Source organism: Stenella coeruleoalba, assembly GCF_951394435.1.
Source record: "Stenella coeruleoalba genome assembly, contig: scaffold_63, whole genome shotgun sequence".
In the NCBI taxonomy this organism is placed as follows: Eukaryota; Metazoa; Chordata; class Mammalia; order Artiodactyla; family Delphinidae; genus Stenella; species Stenella coeruleoalba.
The window spans coordinates 581,486-607,693 of NW_027646017.1; the positions used below are offsets into that span (position 1 = coordinate 581,486).

The following is a 26,208-nucleotide window of genomic DNA, read 5'->3' on the forward strand; positions in this document are numbered from 1 at the left end:
GAGTTATAAATGACAGCTATCGTCCAAAAATAGACTGAAGTAAGGCTGCCAAGAGGACTTGAAAGCGGGGCAGAATTGCAGGAAACCGATTTCAGGAGGTAGACTGGAATTGCATTGAAAGCATAGGAAAAGAGGCAGAACGTCCACAATGATGCACTTGGCCAAAAAGGGCGTATGCGTTTTTTCCTGAATATATTCAGGAAAAAACGCATACGCCCTTTTTGGCCAACCAAGCAAGCTTGCAAAGGAAATCTGCACTACAATGAAGTCTCACTTCCCCCCGGTCAAAAGGGCCATCTGAAAAAAGTGTAAAATCCAGAAAGGCAACAGGCCATGGAGAACTGGGAGCCTTGTTATGCTGATGGGCGGGATGTAAATTGCCAACAGACACTCAGGAGAAGTGTATGGTGTTTCCTGAAACATCTAAAAAACAAAGCAACAGAACCTAGGGCACTTCCACTTATGGTCCTATAGCTTAGGGAATTTAAAATCAAAAAGACACAGCCACCCCAAAGTTTGGGATGCCTCCGTTTACAAGAACCTCGTTTACCGTACAAGTTCAATATCACAGAAAGTGAAAAATGGATAAAGAACTTCTGGTACTTACGTACAATGCAGTATCACTCAGCAATGAAATCTATGTCATCAGGCCCTTAGCAGCACAATGAGTGCGTTCAGGTATGATGATTCTAAATGAAATAAGTCACACAGAAAAAGAAACATCATAAGATATCAGTAATACACGGAATGTAAACTTGGCTACACAGGAACTGAATTACAGAACAGAACAGGGTCTCAAATTTAGAAAACCAACTTATGCTTGCTTAAGGGTAAAGGTGAGTTGGGGTGCTGCATAAAACCAGAGATTGAAATGAGCACAGATAAAGTTCCTTAAGCCAAATATGGAATAGACAAGAGCTACTCCTTGCTCAATGAAATGGACTCAACACCCCATATTAAACGCCTAAGAATGTACCTGACTAGTAAGTATCTTAAAACCTATGGATTGCTATGTCTCCGAAAGAGAATCAAGCATGTGTACAGGGGCATAAACGCAGCAGTGATAGGATTGGAGAGGTTCGGTGAGCATATGAAGACCCTTTGAAGTCATATTGCATGGTACCCATTACACGGGTCTCAACTCTCCAGGTTTAAGGTATTCTTCCTTCAGCTAAAACATGCATGTGGAACCCACAGTATGATCAACCATGTGAATGGGAGACGTATTCAAATATGTCTCAGTTTTCCTCCCCTGGTACTCGGGTGCAACATTCCAGACGCTTTACTAACACTCTCCCCACTTGGAGAGTCAGCGCCTTTAACCTCCTGTTTGGCCCAGTTTGAAATTTCTGCGGAAGATGAACAGGAATAGCGAGAACAAATGAGAGCCTAGCTGGAGGTGTCTGGACGGGCAAATTTAACTCTCATTTCCCACCAGGAAGAGGAAATAACCAAAGGCTCAGCGTGCCGTACCGGAACCAGATTAGGGCCTGAAGCCATCATGCGGTGTTGCGGCCAGCTCAAAAGAAAGCGAGTTGAAGAAAGGAGCTCAGGGGCACTGTAATTCACAAACCTGCAGAGTTATAAATGACAGCTATCGTCCAAAAATAGACTGAAGTAAGGCTGCCAAGAGGACTTGAAAGCGGGGCAGAATTGCAGGAAACCGATTTCAGGAGGTAGACTGGAATTGCATTGAAAGCATAGGAAAAGAGGCAGAACGTCCACAATGATGCACTTGGCCAAAAAGGGCGTATGCGTTTTTTCCTGAATATATTCAGGAAAAAACGCATACGCCCTTTTTGGCCAACCAAGCAAGCTTGCAAAGGAAATCTGCACTACAATGAAGTCTCACTTCCCCCCGGTCAAAAGGGCCATCTGAAAAAAGGGTAAAATCCAGAAAGGCAGGACAGGCCATGGAGAACTGGGAGCCTTGTTATGCTGATGGGCGGGATGTAAATTGCCAACAACCACTCGGGAGAAGTGTATGGTGTTTCCTGAAACATCTAAAAAACAAAGCAACAGAACCTAGGGCACTTCCACTTATGGTCCTATAGCTTAGGGAAATTAAAATCAAAAAGACACAGCCACCCCAAAGTTTGGATCGGCTCTGTTTACAAGAACCTCGTTTACAGTACAAGTTCAACATCGCAGAAAGTGAAAAATGGATAAAGAAGTTGTGGTATTTACTTACAAAGCAATATCACTCAGCAATGAAATCTGTGTCATCAGGCCCTTAGCAGCACAATGAGTGGATTCAGGTATGATGATTCTAACTGAAATAAGTCACACAGAAAAAGAAACATCATAAGATATCAGTAATACACGGAATGTAAACTTGGCTACACAGGAACTGAATTCCAAAACAGAACAGGGTCTCAAATTTAGAAAACCAACTTATGCTTGCTTAAGGGGAAAGGTGAGTTGGGGTGCTGCATAAAACCAGAGATTGAAATGAGCACAGATAAAGTTCCTTAAGCCAAATATGGAATAGACAAGAGCTACTCCTTGCTCAATGAAATGGACTCAACACCCCATATTAAACGCCTAAGAATGTACCTGACTAGTAAGTATCTTAAAACCTATGGATTGCTATGTCTCCAAAAGAGAATCAAGCATGTGTACAGGGGCATAAACGCAGCAGTGATAGGATTGGAGAGGTTCGGTGAGCATATGAAGACCCTTTGAAGTCATATTGCATGGTACCCATTACACGGGTCTCAACTCTCCAGGTTTAAGGTATTCTTCCTTCAGCTAAAACATGCATGTGGAACCCACAGTATGATCAACCATGTGAACGGGAGACGTATTCAAATATGTCTCAGTTTTCCTCCCCTGGTACTCGGGTGCAACATTCCAGACGCTTTACTAACACTCTCCCCACTTGGAGAGTCAGTGCCTTTAACCTCCTGTTTGGCCCAGTTTGCAATTTCTGCGGAAGATGAACAGGAATAGCGAGAACCAATGAGAGGCTAGCTGGAGGTGTCTGGACGGGCAAATTTAACTCTCATTTCCCACCAGGAAGAGGAAATAACCAAAGGCTCAGCGTGCCGTACCGGAACCAAATTAGGGCCTGAAGCCATCATGCGGTGTTGCGGCCAGCTCAAAAGAAAGCGAGTTGAAGAAAGGAGCTCAGGGGCACTGTAATTCACAAACCTGCAGAGTTATAAATGACAGCTATCGTCCAAAAATAGACTGAAGTAAGGCTGCCAAGAGGACTTGAAAGCGGGGCAGAATTGCAGGAAACCGATTTCAGGAGGTAGACTGGAATTGCATTGAAAGCATAGGAAAAGAGGCAGAACGTCCACAATGATGCACTTGGCCAAAAAGGGCGTATGCGTTTTTTCCTGAATATATTCAGGAAAAAACGCATATGCCCTTTTTGGCCAACCAAGCAAGCTTGCAAAGGAAATCTGCACTACAATGAAGTCTCACTTCCCCCCGGTCAAAAGGGCCATCTGAAAAAAGTGTAAAATGCAGAAAGGCAGGACAGGCCATGGAGAACTGGGAGCCTTGTTATGCTGATGGGCGGGATGTAAATTGCCAACAAACACTCCAGAGAAGTGTATGGTGTTTCCTGAAACATTTAAAAAACAAAGCAACAGAGCCTAGGGCACTTCCACTTATGGTCCTATAGCTTAGGGAATTTAAAATCAAAAAGACACAGCCACCCCAAAGTTTGGAACGGCTCTGTTTACAAGAACCTCGTTTACAGTACAAGTTCAACATCGCACAAAGTGAAAAATGGATAAAAAAGTTGTGGTATTTACTTACAAAGCAATATCACTCAGCAATGAAATCTGTGTCATCAGGCCCTTAGCAGCACAATGAGTGGATTCAGGTATGATGATTCTAACTGAAATAAGTCACACAGAAAAAGAAACATCATAAGATATCAGTAATACACGGAATGTAAACTTGGCTACACAGGAACTCAGTTACAGAACAGAACAGGGTCTCAAATTTAGAAAACCAACTTATGCTTGCTTAAGGGTAAAGGTGAGTTGGGGTGCTGCATAAAACCAGAGATTGAAATGAGCACAGATAAAGTTTCTTAAGCCAAATATGGAATACACAAGAGCTACTCCTTGCTCAACGAAATGGACTCAACACCGCATATTAAACGCCTAAGAATGTACCTGACTAGTAAGTATCTTAAAACCTACGGATTGCTATGTCTCCGAAAGAGAATCAAGCATGTGTACAGGGGCATAAACGCAGCAGTGATAGGATTGGAGAGGTTCGGTGAGCAAATGAAGACCCTTTGAAGTCATATTGCATGGTACCCATTCCACGGGTTTCAAATACACAGGTTTAAGGTATTCTTCCTTCAGCTAAAACATGCATGTGGAACCCAAGTATGATCAACCATGTGAACGGGAGACGTGTTCAAATATGTCTCAGTTTTCCTCCCCTGGTACTCGGGTGCAACATTCCAGACGCTTTACTAACACTCTCCCCACTTGGAGAGTCAGTCCCTTTAACCTCCTGTTTGGCCCAGTTTGCAATTTCTGCGGAAGATGAACAGGAATAGCGAGAACCAATGAGAGACTAGCAGGAGGTGTCTGGACGGGCAAATTTAACTCTCATTTCCCACCAGGAAGAGGAATTAACCAAAGGCTCAGCATGCCGGGCCGGAACAAGATTAGGGCCTGAAGCCATCCTGCGGTGTTGCGGCCAGGTCACAAGAAAGCGAGTTGAAGAAAGGAGCTCAGGGGCACTGCAATTCACAAACCTGCAGAGTTATAAATGACAGCTATCGTCCAAAAATAGACTGAAGTAAGGCTGCCAAGAGGACTTGAAAGCGGCGCAGAATTGCAGGAAACCGATTTCAGGAGGTAGACTGGAATTGCATTGAAAGCATAGGAAAAGAGGCAGAACGTCCACAATGATGCACTTGGCCAAAAAGGGCGTATGCGTTTTTTCCTGAATATATTCAGGAAAAAACGCATACGCCCTTTTTGGCCAACCAAGCAAGCTTGCAAAGGAAATCTGCACTACAATGAAGTCTCACTTCCCCCCGGTCAAAAGGGCCATCTGAAAAAAGTGTAAAATCCAGAAAGGCAACAGGCCATGGAGAACTGGGAGCCTTGTTATGCTGATGGGCGGGATGTAAATTGCCAACAGACACTCAGGAGAAGTGTATGGTGTTTCCTGAAACATCTAAAAAACAAAGCAACAGAACCTAGGGCACTTCCACTTATGGTCCTATAGCTTAGGGAATTTAAAATCAAAAAGACACAGCCACCCCAAAGTTTGGGACGCCTCCGTTTACAAGATCCTCGTTTACCGTACAAGTTCAATATCACAGAAAGTGAAAAATGGATAAAGAACTTCTGGTACTTACGTACAATGCAGTATCACTCAGCAATGAAATCCATGTCATCAGGCCCGTAGCAGCATAATGAGTGGATTCAGGTACGATGATTCTAACTGAAATAAGTCACACAGAAAAAGAAACATCATAAGATATCACTAATACACGGAATGTAAACTTGGCTACACAGGAACTGCATTCCAAAACAGAACAGGTTCTCAAATTTAGAAAACCAACTTATGCTTGCTTAAGGGGAAAGGTGAGTTGGGGTGCTGCATAAAACCAGAGATTGAAATGAGCACAGATAAAGTTCCTTAAGCCAAATATGGAATAGACAAGAGCTACTCCTTGCTCAACAAAATGGACTCAACACCCCATATTAAACGCCTAAGAATGTACCTGACTAGTAAGTATCTTAAAACCTATGGATTGCTATGTCTCCAAAAGAGAATCTAGCGTGTGTACAGGGGCATAAACGCAGCAGTGATAGGATTGGAGAGGTTCGGTGAGCAAATGAAGACCCTTTGAAGTCATATTGCATGGTACCCATTCCACGGGTCTCAACTCTCCAGGTTTAAGGTATTCTTCCTTCAGCTAAAACATGCATGTGGAACCTAGAGTATGATCAACCATGTGATCGGGAGACGTGTTCATATATGTCTCAGTTTTCGTACCCTGGTACTCGGGTGCAACATTCCAGACGCTTTACTAACACTCTCCCCACTTGGAGAGTCAGTCCCTTTAACCTCCTGTTTGGCCCAGTTTGCAATTTCTGTGGAAGATGAACAGGAATAGCGAGAACCAATGAGAGACTAGCTGGAGGTGTCTGGATGGGCAAATTTAACTCTCATTTCCCACCAGGAAGAGGAATTAACCAAAGGCTCAGCGTGCCGTGCCAGAACCAGATTAGGGCCTGAAGACATACTGCGGTGTTGCGGCCAGCTCACAAGAAAGCGAGTTGAAGAAAGGAGCTCAGGGGCACTGTAATTCACAAACCTGCAGAGTTATAAATGACAGCAATCGTCCAAAAATAGACTGAAGTAAGGCTGCCAAGAGGACTTGAAAGCGGGGCAGAATTGCAGGAAACCGATTTCAGGAGGTAGACTGGAATTGCATTGAAAGCATAGGAAAAGAGGCAGAACGTCCACAATGATGCACTTGGCCAAAAAGGGCGTATGCGTTTTTTCCTGAATATATTCAGGAAAAAACGCATACGCACTCTTTGGCCAACCAAGCAAGCTTGCAAAGGAAATCTGCACTACAATGAAGTCTCACTTCCCCCCGGTCAAAAGGGCCATCTGAAAAAAGGGTAAAATCCAGAAAGGCAGGACAGGCCATGGAGAACTGGGAGCCTTGTTATGCTGATGGGCGGGATGTAAATTGCCAACAGACACTTGGGAGAAGTGTATGGTGTTTCCTGAAACATCTAAAAAACAAAGCAACAGAGCCTAGGGCACTTCCACTTATGGTCCTATAGCTTAGGGAAATTAAAATCAAAAACACACAGCCACCCCAAAGTTTGGAACGGCTCTGTTTACAAGAACCTCTTTTACAGTACAAGTTCAACATCGCAGAAAGTGAAAAATGGATAAAGAAGTTGTGGTATTTACTTACAAAGCAATATCACTCAGCAATGAAATCTGTGTCATCAGGCCCTTAGCAGCACAATGAGTGGATTCAGGTATGATGATTCTAACTGAAATAAGTCACACAGAAAAAGAAACATCATAAGATATCAGTAATACACGGAATGTAAACTTGGCTACACAGGAACTAAATTACAGAACAGAACAGGGTCTCAAATTTAGAAAAACAACTTATGCTTGCTTAAGGGGAAAGGTGAGTTGAGGTGCTGCATAAAACCAGAGATTGAAATGAGCACAGATAAAGTTCCTTAAGCCAAATATGGAATAGACAAGAGCTACTCCTTGCTCAACGAAATGGACTCAACACGGCATATTAAACGCCTAAGAATGTACCTAACTAGTAAGTATCTTAAAACCTATGGATTGCTATGTCTCCGAAAGAGAATCAAGCATGTGTACAGGGGCATAAACGCAGCAGTGATAGGATTGGAGAGGTTCGGTGAGCAAATGAAGACCCTTTGAAGTCATATTGCATGGTACCCATTCCACGGGTTTCAACTACCCAGGTTTAAGGTATTCTTCCTTCAGCTAAAACATGCATGTGGAACCTAGAGTATGATCAACCATGTGATCGGGAGACGTGTTCAAATATGTCTCAGTTTTCGTACCCTGGTACTCGGGTGCAACATTCCAGACGCTTTACTAACATTCTCCCCACTTGGAGAGTCAGTCCCTTTAACCTCCTGTTTGGCCCAGTTTGCAATTTCTTGGAAGATGAACAGGAATAGCGAGAACCAATGAGAGGCTAGCTGGAGGTGTCTGGACGGGCAAATTTAACTCTCATTTCCCACCTGGAAGAGGAAATAACCAAAGGCTCAGCATGCCGTACTGGAACCAGATTAGGGCCTGAAGCCATCCTGCGGTGTTGCGGCCAGCTCAAAAGAAAGCGAGTTGAAGAAAGGAGCTCAGGAGCACTGTAATTCACAAACCTGCAGAGTTATAAATGACAGCTATCGTTCAAAATATACTGAAGTAAGGCTGCCAGGAGGACTTGAAAGGGGGGCAGAATTGCAGGAAACCGATTTCAGGAGGTAGACTGGAATTGCATTGAAAGCATAGGAAAAGAGGCAGAACGTCCACAATGATGCACTTGGCCAAAAAGGGCGTATGCGTTTTTTCCTGAATATATTCAGGAAAAAACGCATACGCCCTTTTTGGCCAACCAAGCAAGCTTGCAAAGGAAATCTGCACTACAATGAAGTCTCACTTCCCCCGGGTCAAAAGGGCCATCTGAAAAAAGTGTAAAATCCAAAAAGGCAGGACAGGCCATGGAGAACTGGGAGCCTTGTTATGCTGAAGGGCGGGATGTAAATTGCCAAAACCACTCGGGAGAAGTGTATGGTGTTTCCTGAAACATCTAAAAAACAAAGCAACAGAGCCTAGGTCACTTCCACTTATGGTCCTATAGCTTAGGGAATTTAAAATCAAAAAGACACAGCCACCCCAAAGTTTCGAATGGCTCTGTTTACAAGAACCTCGTTGACAGTACAAGTTCAACATTGCAGAAAGTGAAAAATGGATAAAAAAGTTGTGGTATTTACTTACAAAGCAATATCACTCAGCAATGAAATCTGTGTCTTCAGGCCCTTACCAGCACAATGAGTGGATTCAGGTATGATGATTCTAACTGAAATAAGTCACACAGAAAAAGAAACATCATAAGATATCAGTAATACACGGAATGTAAACTTGGCTACACAGGAACTGAATTACAGAACAGAACAGGGTCTCAAATTTAGAAAACCAACTTATGCTTGCTTAACGATAAAGGTAAGTTGGGGTGCTGCATAAAACCAGAGATTGAAATGAGCACAGATAAAGTTCCTTAAGCCAAATATGGAATAGACAAGAGCTACTCCTTGCTCAACGAAATGGACTCAACACCGCATATTAAACGCCTAAGAATGTACCTGACTAGTAAGTATCTTAAAACCTATGGATTGCTATGTCTCTGAAAGAGAATCAAGCATGTGTACAGGGGCATAAACGCAGCAGTGATAGGGTTGGAGAGGTTCGGTGAGCAAATGAAGACCCTTTGAAGTCATATTGCATGGTACCCATTCCACGGGTTCAAATACCCAGGTTTAAGGTATTCTTCCTTCAGCTAAATGATGCATGTGGAACCCAAGTATGATCAACCATGTGAACGGGAGACGTGTTCAAATATGTCTCAGTTTTCCTCCCCTGGTACTCGGGTGCAACATTCCAGACGCTTTACTAAAACTCTCCCCACTTGGAGAGTCAGCGCCTTTAACCTCCTGTTTGGCCCAGTTTGCAATTTCTTGGAAGATGAACAGGAATAGCGAGAACCAATGAGAGACTAGCTGGAGGTGTCTGGACGGGCAAATTTAACTCTCATTTTCCTCCAGGAAGAGGAAATAACCAAAGGCTCAGTGTGCCGTGCCGGAACCAGATTAGGGCCTGAAGCCATCCTGCGGTGTTGCGGCCAGCTCAAAAGAAAGCGAGTTGAACAAAGGAGCTCAGGGGCACTGTAATTCACAAACCTGCAGAGTTATAAATGAGAGCTATCGTCCAAAAATAGACTGAAGTAAGGCTGCCAAGAGGACTTGAAAGCGGGGCAGAATTGCAGGAAACCGATTTCAGGAGGTAGACTGGAATTGCATTGAAAGCATAGGAAAAGAGGCAGAACGTCCACAATGATGCACTTGGCCAAAAAGGGCGTATGCGTTTTTTCCTGAATATATTCAGGAAAAAACGCATACGCCCTTTTTGGCCAACCAAGCAAGCTTGCAAAGGAAATCTGCACTACAATGAAGTCTCACTTCCCCCCGGTCAAAAGGGCCATCTGAAAAAAGTGTAAAATCCAGAAAGGCAGGACAGGCCATGGAGAACTGGGAGCCTTGTTATGCTGATGGGCGGGATGTAAATTGCCAACAGACACTCGGGAGAAGTGTATGGTGTTTCCTGAAACATCTAAAAAACAAAGCAACAGAGCCTAGGGCACTGCCACTTATGGTCCTATAGCTTAGGGAAATTAAAATCAAAAAGACACAGCCACCCCAAAGTTTGGGACGCCTCTGTTTACAAGAACCTCGTTTACAGTACAAGTTCAACATCGCAGAAAGTGAAAAATGGATAAAGAAGTTGTGGTATTTACTTACAAAGCAATATCACTCAGCAATGAAATCTATGTCATCAGGCCCTTAGCAGCACAATGAGTGGGTTCAGGTATGATGATTCTAACTGAAATAAGTCACACAGAAAAAGAAACATCATAAGGTATCAGTAATACACGGAATGTAAACTTGGCTACACAGGAACTGAATTACAGAACAGAACAGGGTCTCAAATTTCGAAAACCAACTTATGCTTGCTTAAGGGGAAAGGTGAGTTGGGGTGCTGCATAAAACCAGAGATTGAAATGAGCACAGATAAAGTTCCTTAAGCCAAATATGGAATAGACAAGAGCTACTCCTTGCTCAACGAAATGGACTCAACACCCCATATTAAACGCCTAAGAATGTACCTGACTAGTAAGTATCTTAAAACCTATGGATTGCTATGTCTCCGAAAGAGAATCAAGCATGTGTACAGGTGCATAAACGCAGCAGTGATAGGATTGGAGAGGTTCGGTGAGCAAATGAAGACCCTTTGAAGTCATATTGCATGGTACCCATTCCACGGGTCTCAAATACACAGGTTTAAGGTATTCTTCCTTCAGCTAAAACATGCATGTGGAACCCAGAGTATGATCAACCGTGTGATCGGGAGACATGTTCAAATATGTCTCAGTTTTCATCCCCTGGTACTTCGGAGCAACATTCCAGACGCTTTTCTAACACTCTCCCCACTTGGAGAGTCAGTGCCTTTAACCTCCTGTTTGGCCCAGTTTGCAATTTCTGCGGAAGATGTACAGGAATAGGGAGAACCAATGAGAGACAAGCGGGAGGTGTCTGGATTGGCAAATTTAACTAATTTCCCACCAGGATGAGGAATTAACCAAAGGCTCAGCGTGCCGTGCCGGAACCAGATTAGGGCCTGAAGCCATCCTGCGGTGTTGCGGCCAGGTCACAAGAAAGCGAGTTGAAGAAAGGAGATCAGGGGCACTGTAATTCACAAACCTGCAGAGTTATAAATGACAGCTATCGTCCAAAAATAGACTGAAGTAAGGCTGCCAAGAGGACTTGAAAGCAGGGCAGAATTGCAGGAAACCGATTTCAGGAGGTAGACTGGAATTGCATTGAAAGCATAGGAAAAGAGGCAGAACGTCCACAATGATGCACTTGGCCAAAAAGGGCGTATGCGTTTTTTCCTGAATATATTCAGGAAAAAACGCATACGCCCTTTTTGGCCAACCAAGCAAGCTTGCAAAGGAAATCTGCACTACAATGAAGTCTCACTTCCCCCCGGTCAAAAGGGCCATCTGAAAAAAGTGTAAAATCCAGAAAGGCAGGACAGGCCATGGAGAACTGGGAGCCTTGTTATGCTGATGGGCGGGATGTAAATTGCCAACAGACACTTGGGAGAAGTGTATGGTGTTTCCTGAAACATCTAAAAAACAAAGCAACAGAGCCTAGGGCACTGCCACTTATGGTCCTATAGCTTAGGGAAATTAAAATCAAAAAGACACAGCCACCCCAAAGTTTCGAATGGCTCTGTTTACAAGAACCTCGTTTACCGTACAAGTTCAATATCACAGAAAGTGAAAAATGGATAAAAAAGTTGTGGTATTTACTTACAAAGCAATATCACTCAGCAATGAAATCTATGTCATCAGGCCCGTAGCAGCATAATGAGTGGATTCAGGTACGATGATTCTAACTGAAATAAGTCACACAGAAAAAGAAACATCATAAGATATCACTAATACACGGAATGTAAACTTGGCTACACAGAAACTGAATTCCAAAACAGAACAGGGTCTCAAATTTAGAAAACCAACTTCTGCTTGCTTAAGGGGAAAGGTGAGTTGGGGTGCTGCATAAAACCAGAGATTGAAATGAGCACAGATAAAGTTCCTTAAGCCAAATATGGAATAGACAAGAGCTACTCCTTGCTCAACGAAATGGACTCAACACCCCATATTAAACGCCAAGGAATGTACCTGACTAGTAAGTATCTTAAAACCTAGGGATTGCTATGTCTCCGAAAGAGAATCAAGCGTGTGTACTAGGGCATAAACGCAGCAGTGATAGGATTGGAGAGGTTCGGTGAGCAAATGAAGACCCTTTGAAGTCATATTGCATGGTACCCATTCCACGGGTCTCAACTCTCCAGGTTTAAGGTATTCTTCCTTCAGCTAAAACATGCATGTGGAACCCAGAGTATGATCAACCGTGTGATCGGGAGACGTGTTCAAATATGTCTCAGTTTTCATACCCTGGTACTCGGGTGCAACATTCCAGACGCTTTACTAACACTCTCCCGACTTGGACAGTCAGTGCCTTTAACCTCCTGTTTGGCCCAGTTTGCAATTTCTGCGGAAGATGAACAGGAATAGCGAGAACCAATGAGAGGCTAGCTGGAGGTGTCTGGACGGGCAAATTTAACTCTCATTTCCCACCAGGAAGAGGAAATAACCAAAGGCTCAGCGTGCCGTGCCGGAACCAGATTAGGGCCTGAAGCCATCCTGTGGTGTTGCGGCCAGCTCACAAGAAAGCGAGTTGAAGAAAGGAGCTCAGGGGCACTGTAATTCACAAACCTGCAGAGTTATAAATGACAGCTATCGTCCAAAAATAGACTGAAGTAAGGCTGCCAAGAGGACTTGAAAGCGGGGCAGAATTGCAGGAAACCGATTTCAGGAGGTAGACTGGAATTGCATTGAAAGCATAGGAAAAGAGGCAGAACGTCCACAATGATGCACTTGGCCAAAAAGGGCGTATGCGTTTTTTCCTGAATATATTCAGGAAAAAACGCATACGCCCTTTTTGGCCAACCAAGCAAGCTTGCAAAGGAAATCTGCACTACAATGAAGTCTCACTTCCCCCCGGTCAAAAGGGCCATCTGAAAAAAGTGTAAAATCCAGAAAGGCAGGACAGGCCATGGAGAACTGGGAGCCTTGTTATGCTGATGGGCGGGATGTAAATTGCCAACAACCACTCGGGAGAAGTGTATGGTGTTTCCTGAAACATCTAAAAAACAAAGCAACAGAGCCTAGGGCACTGCCACTTATGGTCCTATAGCTTAGGGAAATTAAAATCAAAAAGACACAGCCACCCCAAAGTTTGGGACGCCTCTGTTTACAAGAACCTCGTTTACAGTACAAGTTCAACATCGCAGAAAGTGAAAAATGGATAAAGAAGTTGTGGTATTTACTTACAAAGCAATATCACTCAGCAATGAAATCTATGTCATCAGGCCCTTAGCAGCACAATGAGTGGGTTCAGGTATGATGATTCTAACTGAAATAAGTCACACAGAAAAAGAAACATCATAAGGTATCAGTAATACACGGAATGTAAACTTGGCTACACAGGAACTGAATTACAGAACAGAACAGGGTCTCAAATTTCGAAAACCAACTTATGCTTGCTTAAGGGGAAAGGTGAGTTGGGGTGCTGCATAAAACCAGAGATTGAAATGAGCACAGATAAAGTTCCTTAAGCCAAATATGGAATAGACAAGAGCTACTCCTTGCTCAACGAAATGGACTCAACACCCCATATTAAACGCCTAAGAATGTACCTGACTAGTAAGTATCTTAAAACCTATGGATTGCTATGTCTCCGAAAGAGAATCAAGCATGTGTACAGGTGCATAAACGCAGCAGTGATAGGATTGGAGAGGTTCGGTGAGCAAATGAAGACCCTTTGAAGTCATATTGCATGGTACCCATTCCACGGGTCTCAAATACACAGGTTTAAGGTATTCTTCCTTCAGCTAAAACATGCATGTGGAACCCAGAGTATGATCAACCGTGTGATCGGGAGACATGTTCAAATATGTCTCAGTTTTCATCCCCTGGTACTTCGGAGCAACATTCCAGACGCTTTTCTAACACTCTCCCCACTTGGAGAGTCAGTGCCTTTAACCTCCTGTTTGGCCCAGTTTGCAATTTCTGCGGAAGATGTACAGGAATAGGGAGAACCAATGAGAGACAAGCGGGAGGTGTCTGGATTGGCAAATTTAACTAATTTCCCACCAGGATGAGGAATTAACCAAAGGCTCAGCGTGCCGTGCCGGAACCAGATTAGGGCCTGAAGCCATCCTGCGGTGTTGCGGCCAGGTCACAAGAAAGCGAGTTGAAGAAAGGAGATCAGGGGCACTGTAATTCACAAACCTGCAGAGTTATAAATGACAGCTATCGTCCAAAAATAGACTGAAGTAAGGCTGCCAAGAGGACTTGAAAGCAGGGCAGAATTGCAGGAAACCGATTTCAGGAGGTAGACTGGAATTGCATTGAAAGCATAGGAAAAGAGGCAGAACGTCCACAATGATGCACTTGGCCAAAAAGGGCGTATGCGTTTTTTCCTGAATATATTCAGGAAAAAACGCATACGCCCTTTTTGGCCAACCAAGCAAGCTTGCAAAGGAAATCTGCACTACAATGAAGTCTCACTTCCCCCCGGTCAAAAGGGCCATCTGAAAAAAGTGTAAAATCCAGAAAGGCAGGACAGGCCATGGAGAACTGGGAGCCTTGTTATGCTGATGGGCGGGATGTAAATTGCCAACAACCACTCGGGAGAAGTGTATGGTGTTTCCTGAAACATCTAAAAAACAAAGCAACAGAGCCTAGGGCACTGCCACTTATGGTCCTATAGCTTAGGGAAATTAAAATCAAAAAGACACAGCCACCCCAAAGTTTGGGACGCCTCTGTTTACAAGAACCTCGTTTACAGTACAAGTTCAACATCGCAGAAAGTGAAAAATGGATAAAGAAGTTGTGGTATTTACTTACAAAGCAATATCACTCAGCAATGAAATCTATGTCATCAGGCCCTTAGCAGCACAATGAGTGGGTTCAGGTATGATGATTCTAACTGAAATAAGTCACACAGAAAAAGAAACATCATAAGGTATCAGTAATACACGGAATGTAAACTTGGCTACACAGGAACTGAATTACAGAACAGAACAGGGTCTCAAATTTCGAAAACCAACTTATGCTTGCTTAAGGGGAAAGGTGAGTTGGGGTGCTGCATAAAACCAGAGATTGAAATGAGCACAGATAAAGTTCCTTAAGCCAAATATGGAATAGACAAGAGCTACTCCTTGCTCAACGAAATGGACTCAACACCCCATATTAAACGCCTAAGAATGTACCTGACTAGTAAGTATCTTAAAACCTATGGATTGCTATGTCTCCGAAAGAGAATCAAGCATGTGTACAGGTGCATAAACGCAGCAGTGATAGGATTGGAGAGGTTCGGTGAGCAAATGAAGACCCTTTGAAGTCATATTGCATGGTACCCATTCCACGGGTCTCAAATACACAGGTTTAAGGTATTCTTCCTTCAGCTAAAACATGCATGTGGAACCCAGAGTATGATCAACCGTGTGATCGGGAGACATGTTCAAATATGTCTCAGTTTTCATCCCCTGGTACTTCGGAGCAACATTCCAGACGCTTTTCTAACACTCTCCCCACTTGGAGAGTCAGTGCCTTTAACCTCCTGTTTGGCCCAGTTTGCAATTTCTGCGGAAGATGTACAGGAATAGGGAGAACCAATGAGAGACAAGCGGGAGGTGTCTGGATTGGCAAATTTAACTAATTTCCCACCAGGATGAGGAATTAACCAAAGGCTCAGCGTGCCGTGCCGGAACCAGATTAGGGCCTGAAGCCATCCTGCGGTGTTGCGGCCAGGTCACAAGAAAGCGAGTTGAAGAAAGGAGATCAGGGGCACTGTAATTCACAAACCTGCAGAGTTATAAATGACAGCTATCGTCCAAAAATAGACTGAAGTAAGGCTGCCAAGAGGACTTGAAAGCAGGGCAGAATTGCAGGAAACCGATTTCAGGAGGTAGACTGGAATTGCATTGAAAGCATAGGAAAAGAGGCAGAACGTCCACAATGATGCACTTGGCCAAAAAGGGCGTATGCGTTTTTTCCTGAATATATTCAGGAAAAAACGCATACGCCCTTTTTGGCCAACCAAGCAAGCTTGCAAAGGAAATCTGCACTACAATGAAGTCTCACTTCCCCCCGGTCAAAAGGGCCATCTGAAAAAAGTGTAAAATCCAGAAAGGCAGGACAGGCCATGGAGAACTGGGAGCCTTGTTATGCTGATGGGCGGGATGTAAATTGCCAACAGACACTTGGGAGAAGTGTATGGTGTTTCCTGAAACATCTAAAAAACAAAGCAACAGAGCCTAGGGCACTGCCACTTATGGTCCTATAGCTTAGGGAAATTAAAATCAAAAAGACACAGCCACCCCAAAGTTTGGGATGCCTCTGTTTACAAGAACCTCGTTTACAGTACAAGTTCAACATCGCAGAAATTGAAAAATGGATAAAGAATTTGTGGTATTTACTTACAAAGCAATATCACTCAGCAATGAAATCTATGTCATCAGGCCCTTAGCAGCACAATGAGTGGATTCAGGTATGATGATTCTAACTGAAATAAGTCACACAGAAAAAGAAACATAATAAGATATCAGTAATACACGGAATGGAAACTTGGCTACACAGGAACTGAATTACAGAACAGAACAGGGTCTCAAATTTAGAAAACCAACTTCTGCTTGCTTAAGGGGAAAGGTGAGTTGGGGTGCTGCATAAAACCAGAGATTGAAATGAGCACAGATAAAGTTCCTTAAGCCAAATATGGAATAGACAAGAGCTACTCCTTGCTCAACGAAATGGACTCAACACCGCATATTAAACGCCTAAGAATGTACCTGACTAGTAAGTATCTTAAAACCTATGGATTGCTATGTCTCCGAAAGAGAATCAAGCATGTGTACAGGGGCATAAACGCAGCAGTGATAGGAGTGGAGAGTTTCGGTGAGCAAATGAAGACCCTTTGAAGTCATATTGCATGGTACCCATTCCACGGGTCTCAACTCTCCAGGTTTAAGGTATTCTTCCTTCAGCTAAAACATGCATGTGGAACCCAGAGTATGATCAACCATGTGAATGGGAGACGTGTTCAAATATGTCTCAGTTTTCCTCCCCTGGTACTCGGGTGCAACATTCCAGACGCTTTACTAACACTCTCCCGACTTGGAGAGTCAGTCCCTTTAACCTCCTGTTTGGCCCAGTTTGCAATTTCTGCGGAAGATGAACAGGAATAGCGAGAACCAATGAGAGGCTAGCTGGAGGTGTCTGGACGGGCAAATTTAACTCTCATTTCCCACCAGGAAGAGGAATTAACCAAAGGCTCAGCATGCCGGGCCGGAACCAGATTAGGGCCTGAAGCCATCCTGCAGTGTTGTGGCCAGGTCACAAGAAAGCGAGTTGAAGAAAGGAGCTCAGGGGCACTGTAATTCACAAACCTGCAGAGTTATAAATGACAGCTATCGTCCAAAAATAGACTGAAGTAAGGCTGCCAAGAGGACTTGAAAGCGGGGCAGAATTGCAGGAAACCGATTTCAGGAGGTAGACTGGAGTTGCATTGAAAGCATAGGAAAAGAGGCAGAACGTCCACAATGATGCACTTGGCCAAAAAGGGCGTATGCGTTTTTTCCTGAATATATTCAGGAAAAAACGCATACGCCCTTTTTGGCCAACCAAGCAAGCTTGCAAAGGAAATCTGCACTACAATGAAGTCTCACTTCCCCCCGGTCAAAAGGGCCATCTGAAAAAAGTGTAAAATCCAGAAAGGCAACAGGCCATTGAGAACTGGGAGCCTTGTTATGCTGATGGGCGGGATGTAAATTGCCAACAGACACTCAGGAGAAGTGTATGGTGTTTCCTGAAACATCTAAAAAACAAAGCAACAGAGCCTAGGGCACTTCCAGTTATGGTCCTATAGCTTAGGGAAATTAAAATCAAAAAGACACAGCCACCCCAAAGTTTGGGACGCCTCCGTTTACAAGAACCTCGTTTACCGTACAAGTTCAATATCACAGAAAGTGAAAAATGGATAAAGAACTTGTGGTACTTACGTACAATGCAGTATCACTCAGCAATGAAATCTATGTCATCAGGCCCGTAGCAGCATAATGAGTGGATTCAGGTACGATGATTCTAACTGAAATAAGTCACACAGAAAAAGAAACATCATAAGATATCACTAATACACGGAATGTAAACTTGGCTACACAGGAACTGCATTCCAAAACAGAACAGGTTCTCAAATTTAGAAAACCAACATATGCTTGCTTAAGGGTAAAGGTGAGTTGGGGTGCTGCATAAAACCAGAGATTGAAATGAGCACAGATAAAGTTCCTTAAGCCAAATATGGAATAGACAAGAGCTACTCCTTGCTCAACGAAATGGACTCAACACCCCATATTAAACGCCTAAGAATGTACCTGACTAGTAAGTATCTTAAAACCTATGGATTGCTATGTCTCCAAAAGAGAATCAAGCGTGTGTACAGGGGCATAAACGCAGCAGTGATAGGATTGGAGAGGTTCGGTGAGCAAATGAAGACCCTTTGAAGTCATATTGCATGGTACCCATTCCACGGGTTTCAACTACCCAGGTTTAAGGTATTCTTCCTTCAGCTAAAACATGCATGTGGAACCTAGAGTATGATCAACCATGTGATCGGGAGACGTGTTCAAATATGTCTCAGTTTTCGTACCCTGGAACTCGGGTGCAATATTCCAGACGCTTTACTAACACACTCCCGACTTGGAGAGTCAGTCCCTTTAACCTCCTGTTTGGCCCAGTTTGCAATTTCTGCGGAAGATGAACAGGAATAGCGAGAACCAATGAGAGGCTAGCTGGAGGTGTCTGGACGGGCAAATTTACCTCTCATTTCCCACCAGGAAGAGGAAATAACCAAAGGCTCAGCGTGCCGTACCGGAACCAGATTAGGGCCTGAAGCCATCCTGTGGTGTTGCGGCCAGCTCAAAAGAAATCGAGTTGAAGAAAGGAGCCCAGGGGCACTGTAATTCACAAACCTGCAGAGTTATAAATGACAGCTATCGTCCAAAAATAGACTGAAGTAAAGCTGCCAAGAGGACTTGAAAGCGGGGCAGAATTGCAGGAAACCGATTTCAGGAGGTAGACTGGAATTGCATTGAAAGCATAGGAAAAGAGGCAGAACGTCCACAATGATGCACTTGGCCAAAAAGGGCGTATGCGTTTTTTCCTGACTATATTCAGGAAAAAACGCATACGCCCTTTTTGGCCAACCAAGCAAGCTTGCAAAGGAAATCTGCACTACAATGAAGTCTCACTTCCCCCCGGTCAAAAGGGCCATCTGAAAAAAGTGTAAAATCCAGAAAGGCAACAGGCCATGGAGAACTGGGAGCCTTGTTATGCTGATGGGCGGGATGTAAATTGCCAACAACCACTTGGGAGAAGTGTATGGTGTTTCCTGAAACATCTAAAAAACAAAGCAACAGAGCCTAGGGCACTTCCACTTATGGTCCTATAGCTTAGGGAAATTAAAATCAAAAAGACACAGCCACCCCAAAGTTTGGGACGCCTCTGTTTACAAGAACCTCGTTTACCGTACAAGTTCAATATCACAGAAAGTGAAAAATGGATAAAGAATTTGTGGTACTCATGTACAAAGCAATATCACTCAGCAATGAAATCTATGTCACCAGGCCCGTAGCAGCATAATGAGTGGATTCGGGTATGGTGATTCTAACTGAAATAAGTCTAACAGAAAAAGAAACATCAAAAAATATCACTAATACACGGAATGTAAACTTGGCTACACAGGAACTGAATTACAGAACAGAACAGGGTCTCAAATTTAGAAAACCAACTTCTGCTTGCTTAAGGGGAAAGGTGAGTTGGGGTGCTGCATAAAACCAGAGATTGAAATGAGCACAGATAAAGTTCCTTAAGCCAAATATGGAATAGACAAGAGCTACTCCTTGCTCAACGAAATGGACTCAACACCCCATATTAAACGCCTAAGAATGTACCTGACTAGTAAGTATCTTAAAACCTAGGGATTGCTATGTCTCCGAAAGAGAATCAAGCGTGTGTACTGGGGCATAAATGCAGCAGTGATAGGATTGGAGAGGTTCGGTGAGCAAATGAAGACCCTTTGAAGTCATATTGCATGGTACCCATTCCACGGGTCTCAACTCTCCAGGTTTAAGGTATTCTTCCTTCAGCTAAAACATGCATGTGGAACCCAGAGTATGATCAACCGTGTGATCGGGAGACGTGTTCAAATATGTCTCAGTTTTCATACCCTGGTACTCGGGTGCAACATTCCAGACGCTTTACTAACACTCTCCTGACTTGGACAGTCAGTGCCTTTAACCTCCTGTTTGGCCCAGTTTGCAATTTCTGCGGAAGATGAACAGGAATAGCGAGAACCAATGAGAGACTAGCTGGAGGTGTCTGGACGGGCAAATTTAACTCTCATTTCCCACTAGGAAGAGGAATTAACCAAAGTCTCAGCGTGCCGTGGCGGAAACAGATTAGGGCCTGAAGCCATCCTGCGGTGTTGCGGCCAGCTCACAAGAAAGTGAGTTGAAGAAAGGAGCTCAGGGGCTCTGTAATTCACAAACCTGCAGAGTTATAAATGACAGCTATCGTCCAAAAATAGACTGAAGTAAGGCTGCCAAGAGGACTTGAAAGCGGGGCAGAATTGCAGGATACCGATTTCAGGAGGTAGACTGGAATTGCATTGAAAGCGTAGGAAAAGAGGCAGAACGTCCACAATGATGCACTTTGCCAAAAGGGCATATGCGTTTTTTCCTGAATATATTCAGGAAAAAACGCATACGCCCTTTTTGGCCAACCAAGCAAGCTTGCAAAGGAAATCTGCACTACAATGAAGTCTCACTTCCCCCCGGTCAAAAGGGCCATCAGAATAAAGTGTAAAATCCAGAAAGGCAGGACAGGCCATGGAGAACTGGGAGCCTTGTTATGCTGATGGGCGGGATGTAAATTGCCAACAGACACTTGGGAGAAGTGTATGGTGTTTCCTGAAACATCTAAAAAACAAAGCAACAGAGCCTAGGGCACTTCCACTTATGGTCCTATAGCTTAGGGAAATTAATATCAAAAAGACACAGCAACCCCAAAATTTGGGACGGCTCTTTTTACAGGAATCTCTTCTACGGCACAAGTTAAATATCCCAGAGAGCAAATAATGGATAAAGAAGTTGCGGTACTTCTGTACAACAGAATACCACTCAGCAATGAAATCTATGTCACCAGGCCCGTACCAGCATAATGAGTGGATTGAGGCACGATGATTCTAAGTGAAATAAGTCACACAGAAAAAGAAACATCATAAGGTATCACTAATACACGGAATGTGAACTTGGCTACACATGAACTGAATTACAAAACAGAACAGGGTCTCAAGTTTAGAAAACCAACTTATGCCTGCTTAAGGGGGAAGGTGAGTTGGGGTGCTGCATAAAAGCAGAGTTTGAAATTAGCACAGATACCGTTCCATAAGCCAAATATGTAATAGACAAGAGCTACCCCTTGCTCAATGAAATGGATTCAACAATGAGGTATCACCTCACACCTGGTAGAATAGGCATCATTGAAAATCTACAAACAAAAAATGCTGGAAAGGGTGTGGAGAAAAGGAACCCTCTTCCACTATTGTTGGGAATATAAATTGATACAGTCATTATGGAGAACAATATGGAATTTCTTAAGAAACTAACAATAGAATTACCATATGATACAGCAATCCCAGTACTGGACATATACCCAGACAAAACCATAAATCAAAAAGAGTCATTCACCGCAATGTTCATTGCATCACTATTTACAATATCGAGGTAATGGAAGCAACCTAAATGCCCACAGACAGACGAATGCATAAAGCTGTGGTACATATATAAAATGGAATATTACTAAGCCATGAAAAGGAATGAAATTGGGTCATTTGTAGAGACGTCGATGGATCTAGAGACTGTCATACAGAGTGAAGTAAGTCAGAAAGAGAAAAACAAATCTTGTATATTCATGCATATATGTGGAACCTAGAAAAACTGTACAGATTAACCATTTTGCAAGGCATAAATAGAGCAACAGATGTAGACAACAAACGTATGGACAACAAGGGGGGAAAGCTGTTGGGGGGGTGGTGGTGGGAGGAGTTGAGAGACTGGGATTGGCATGTATACATTTATATGTATAAAATAGATAACCAATAAGAACCTGCTGTATAAAAATATAAAATAAAATTCAAAATTAAAAAGAAGTAAAATTTAAAAAATAAAACAGAAAAAACAATTATTCCCTGCACATACATGTATTTATATGAATAAATTATTTCCATGCTTATATCTGTAAATACAAAAAAGAGGAATAAAATCTACCTTGAACCAAAAACGAAAAAGAGAAAAAAAACACAGAACCCACCAGTTACACAGAGGAAAACCGTATCAGGGCACTTGCTCCAGTTGTAAACAATTCTGAAGTTGGTCAGTGGTGGGGAATCGTCTCCCATTCAGCCAGCAGCCCCCACGCAACAAGCGTCCTCATTGCAAAGCTGGGGCACCGTGCCGAGGCATCTGTGAGTAAACGTGAGCTGAGCCCCAGGCCAGTTGCTGCTGAACTATTCCCACCCGTCCCAGGTAAAACACCTGAATATATACAAGGACTTGAAAGCCTAGAGGAAGGGCCATAGAGCCACACGAGTGACAGCATGCCGGCCGACTTGGTGCCTGCAGGCCAGCCAGGATGGTCCTGGCCCTGGGTGCTCTTCTGGAAGATTTCCATTTCCCTGCCTGAGATACCCGTCCTGTCCCTGCCCCCACTGCTTTTTTCCTTCCTCACCTCTGCCCAGGGAGAAATTCCAGCAGCAGGTATGGGTGACACATCCTCTTCTTTAGCAGGTGGCAGCCTGGCAACTGCTGCAGAAAGTCCAGCAGAGCCCCACTCACACTGGGCCACCCACAAAGCCGTGGCCTCTCACTCCCTCCCACCAGCCCAGCCCCGAGACTGCTGACAGGGCAGAGAAAATGGCGTCAGGCACGGCTGCAGGGGCTCTTGCTGCCTGGAGTGGTATTTATATTGATCTCAACCCAGGCACACCTGGGGAGGGCTGGCCGGCACGGTAAGGCTGCCCAGGTCAGCCAATCATCACCCCTCAGGGGCTCACAGTTGCAGAAAATGGAACTTGCTGAACCGGCCAGGTCCAAGGAACAGGTGTGGGCTCCTGAGAGTCAGGATAGACAAGGGGCTGCAGCTTTGGCTTGTTTTCTAATCATTTTATCTGGCCCATGAGTGGGAGACAACTTCAAGAAAACCCTCTCCTAATGAGAGGAACCCAGGAGTCAGGCAGAGGAGGGGTGGGTGGTGGTTGGAGACAGAGGCCTGGTGCCCCGGGTGCAGTGGAAGTCTCTGGAAGACCAGGTGGAGGGAGGCCTCACGGAGTGATGCCCAGGGTCACAGACCTGTCGCAGCTGCTGTTTGTTAGTTCAAGTCCTGCTCTGAGGTGCTCTGTGTCAGCTCTGAGCGACAGGTGAGCTGGGGGTGCTCTGCAATGAGGGCTATGTGCACGGTTCCTGTGTGCCCAGCCCTGCCACGGTACCTGCAAGGGTAGCTCTGTATCCTGGGAGGGGCCTGACCACGAGAGCCCCGTGGGCTGGGGTGGGGGTGGGGTACCTGCCCAGGTGAGCTCCATATTCTGGGATTGGTCTGACCACGAGAGCCCCATGGGCTGCTGGGGACCTGGTAAAGGATGTCAGGACAGTCAGTGAAGCCACCGAGGATATACCTCCAGTTGCTCCTAATTCCTACACCCTGCTGGTCATTCTACCAACCACCAGGACATGGTATTCTGTATTAGTCTTCAATGATGTCTTCTTTTGTATTCCATTAGTCCCAGAGTCACAAGAAATTTTGGCTTGTGAGTGGCAGGACTCCACATACAACTAAAACAATACTTCCGGGCCGTCTGGCCCCAAGGGTGCAAAAATTCCCACACCATCTTTGGGGAAAGCTTAGCTAAAGACCTAAAAGTTCTACCTCTGGAAAAGGAAACCCTCCTTCAATATGCAGACGACATTCTGATCACCAGCCCTACTAAGGAGGCCTCTGAACTACCAAGCCAATAAAGGATAGAAGTTGTCCAAGAAAAAGCTCAAATATCACAGACTGCGGTGACCTGCCTGGGCTTCATTCTCACAGAAGGTCAGAGAAGCCCATCCCAGGAAAGGGAAGAAACCATTTTCAGCCTTACCCCTTTCTAAAACTAGAAGACAGCTTAGGGGTTCCTGGGGAGGCCAGGGTTTGCTGCTTCTGGATCCCTAACTACAGTCTACTAGCTGGGCCTCTATATGAAACACTGAAAGGAAAAGATGATGATCCTTTTGAATAGAATCCAGAAGTGGCCTTTCAAGAATGGAAAGAGCAGTCAATTCAGACCCTTGCCCTGGAACTCCCTAATTTAGCTAAACCCTTTGACCTTTACATTCCCGGTGAAAGGTGAATCGCCATTGGAGAATTAGTGCAAAAACTGGGACCACTTGAAATGGAACAATGCAAGAATGCCATCCAGGTAGGATAAACTACGGTCACTAAGGGGCTTGGCCCACTGCCACATCTGGCCAAGATACTGGCGGTATCTAAAAACCTGGAAATCAGCAGCCCAAAAGGCCACCTCCCTCCTAAGGGAAAAGGACCCCACGTGGTGATCCTAACCACCAACCATGCCCTGAAGTTGCAGGGTTCGCTCCGTGGGCACACCGACCTCGAGTGAGGAGGCCCTCCAACTCCAACATCCAGAGAGATAACCGGGGGCAACAGGGCACCATGACGACTCGTGTGAACATCACTTGACCTGGAGTTTCTCTCATAAAACAACAAGAGTGTGTCCCAAAAGAGTAGACTACTGCTTGCAGGACTTACTGCACCCAGAGGGGAGCTAATAATCTTGGCGGGGGAACAGTATACCACACTGTCACCATAGAAAAGCCTACAGACACCGTGATGATGGTGGCCAATAAGACCGGCTGGACTCCTGTTTACTTCAAAAGGCTGTTGACTCAGTAGCCATCATGGTCCTTGATCACCACTGACCCTGGACTGTCTGGGAGTTGAGCGGGCAGGGCTCTGACACCTGGTGCTGTTTGTACGTTAATTCAGGGGCCTAACTGAAGAAAGCGCAGACTACTGGTCAGAGCATCTAGGCTGGCAGAGACGGTCAGCCTAAGGTGGCCGAACAAATGTGGGGCGGGGTGAAACCGGCCCCCACAGCGTCTCTGCACATCTCTTTCCTGGACCCTTAAAGGTCATTAGAATCTATAACACTTCCAATGCTGGTGCTCAGGTGGACGAGCAGGGAGGCAGGGGTCCTGGGGACAATCAACGTCACCGGGAGGCTGCTGGGGAGAAGCTCTGACCCTCGCCCCAGGGTATGAGGGCTCCCAACTCAGCACTCAGCAGTTACAGAAGAAGGGTCTGCACCCTCAGCACTCCAAGAATGAGGAACGGGACAAAAGGCAGAGGAGGGGTTTGTCCCCAGCAAAGCCCATTAAAAATCCCTGGGAGATAAAAATAGAATCTGGGCAATAAAGTCAAGTCTAACCTTTTTTATCCTTTGTGCTTTGTCTAATTTCACGTGCTCCTAGGGTCCCGCATGCAGAGGTTCCACACCCGGCACTTCAGACCAGATTTCCTAGTGCAGAATGGCTGGGTCGACACCTCAGCTCCTGGGGCCCAGTGCAGACTCCACGATATAGAGCCTGAGCTACAGCCAACCCGGCCCTCGAGAGCTCCGCCGCCTCCCTCCCTCCCACTGACTCTGACAGGATCTCTACACAGCAGCCCAGCCCACAGCCCACGGGGTAGTGCATGCTCTCACCTCTCCATTCTCTGATCAAAATATAAAGTTTCCTTTGCTTGTGAACCAAACTCAGTCTCGATCTGTTGGCCCCAATGACACTGGGCAGGGGGACACTTGTTGGGGTCCACTCTGGAGGATCAGTAACAGAAATTGAGACTATTGTAACCTCAATGAACAGATGTGTGAGCCAAACTGTAGTTAACATAGAACAGTGTATAAGGCTCGGGTAAAATAAGATGTTTTTAACACTTCCATTTGATATTTCCATCACTTTTTATAAGCAAGTTCAGTGAAAAGGTTTGTCTTATTTGTCAGGTCAATATTAGAGAAACGAAGTGATTTCTTTCCAAGGATGTACAGCTAATAATCTTGGTTAAACCTTCAATCTTGTTTTAAATGCTTTTCCATTGAAAATGATACCTCTCTTTCAGCTCCCCCATTT

General features: G+C 44.7%; 1 long non-coding RNA gene across 4 annotated transcripts in view; it reads right to left on the bottom strand.

Moving 5' to 3' along the window:
• Positions 1 to 608: 608 nt before the first annotated feature.
• Positions 609 to 26,208, bottom strand: part of LOC307181391 — a 1,281,417-nt gene continuing 1,255,817 nt past the window's right edge. For all 4 annotated transcript variants that reach the window (XR_013826639.1, XR_013826640.1, XR_013826641.1 and 1 more), the window contains exon 3: positions 609 to 689. This is a non-coding gene — a long non-coding RNA (uncharacterized lncRNA). The remainder of the gene's footprint in view (positions 690 to 26,208) is intronic.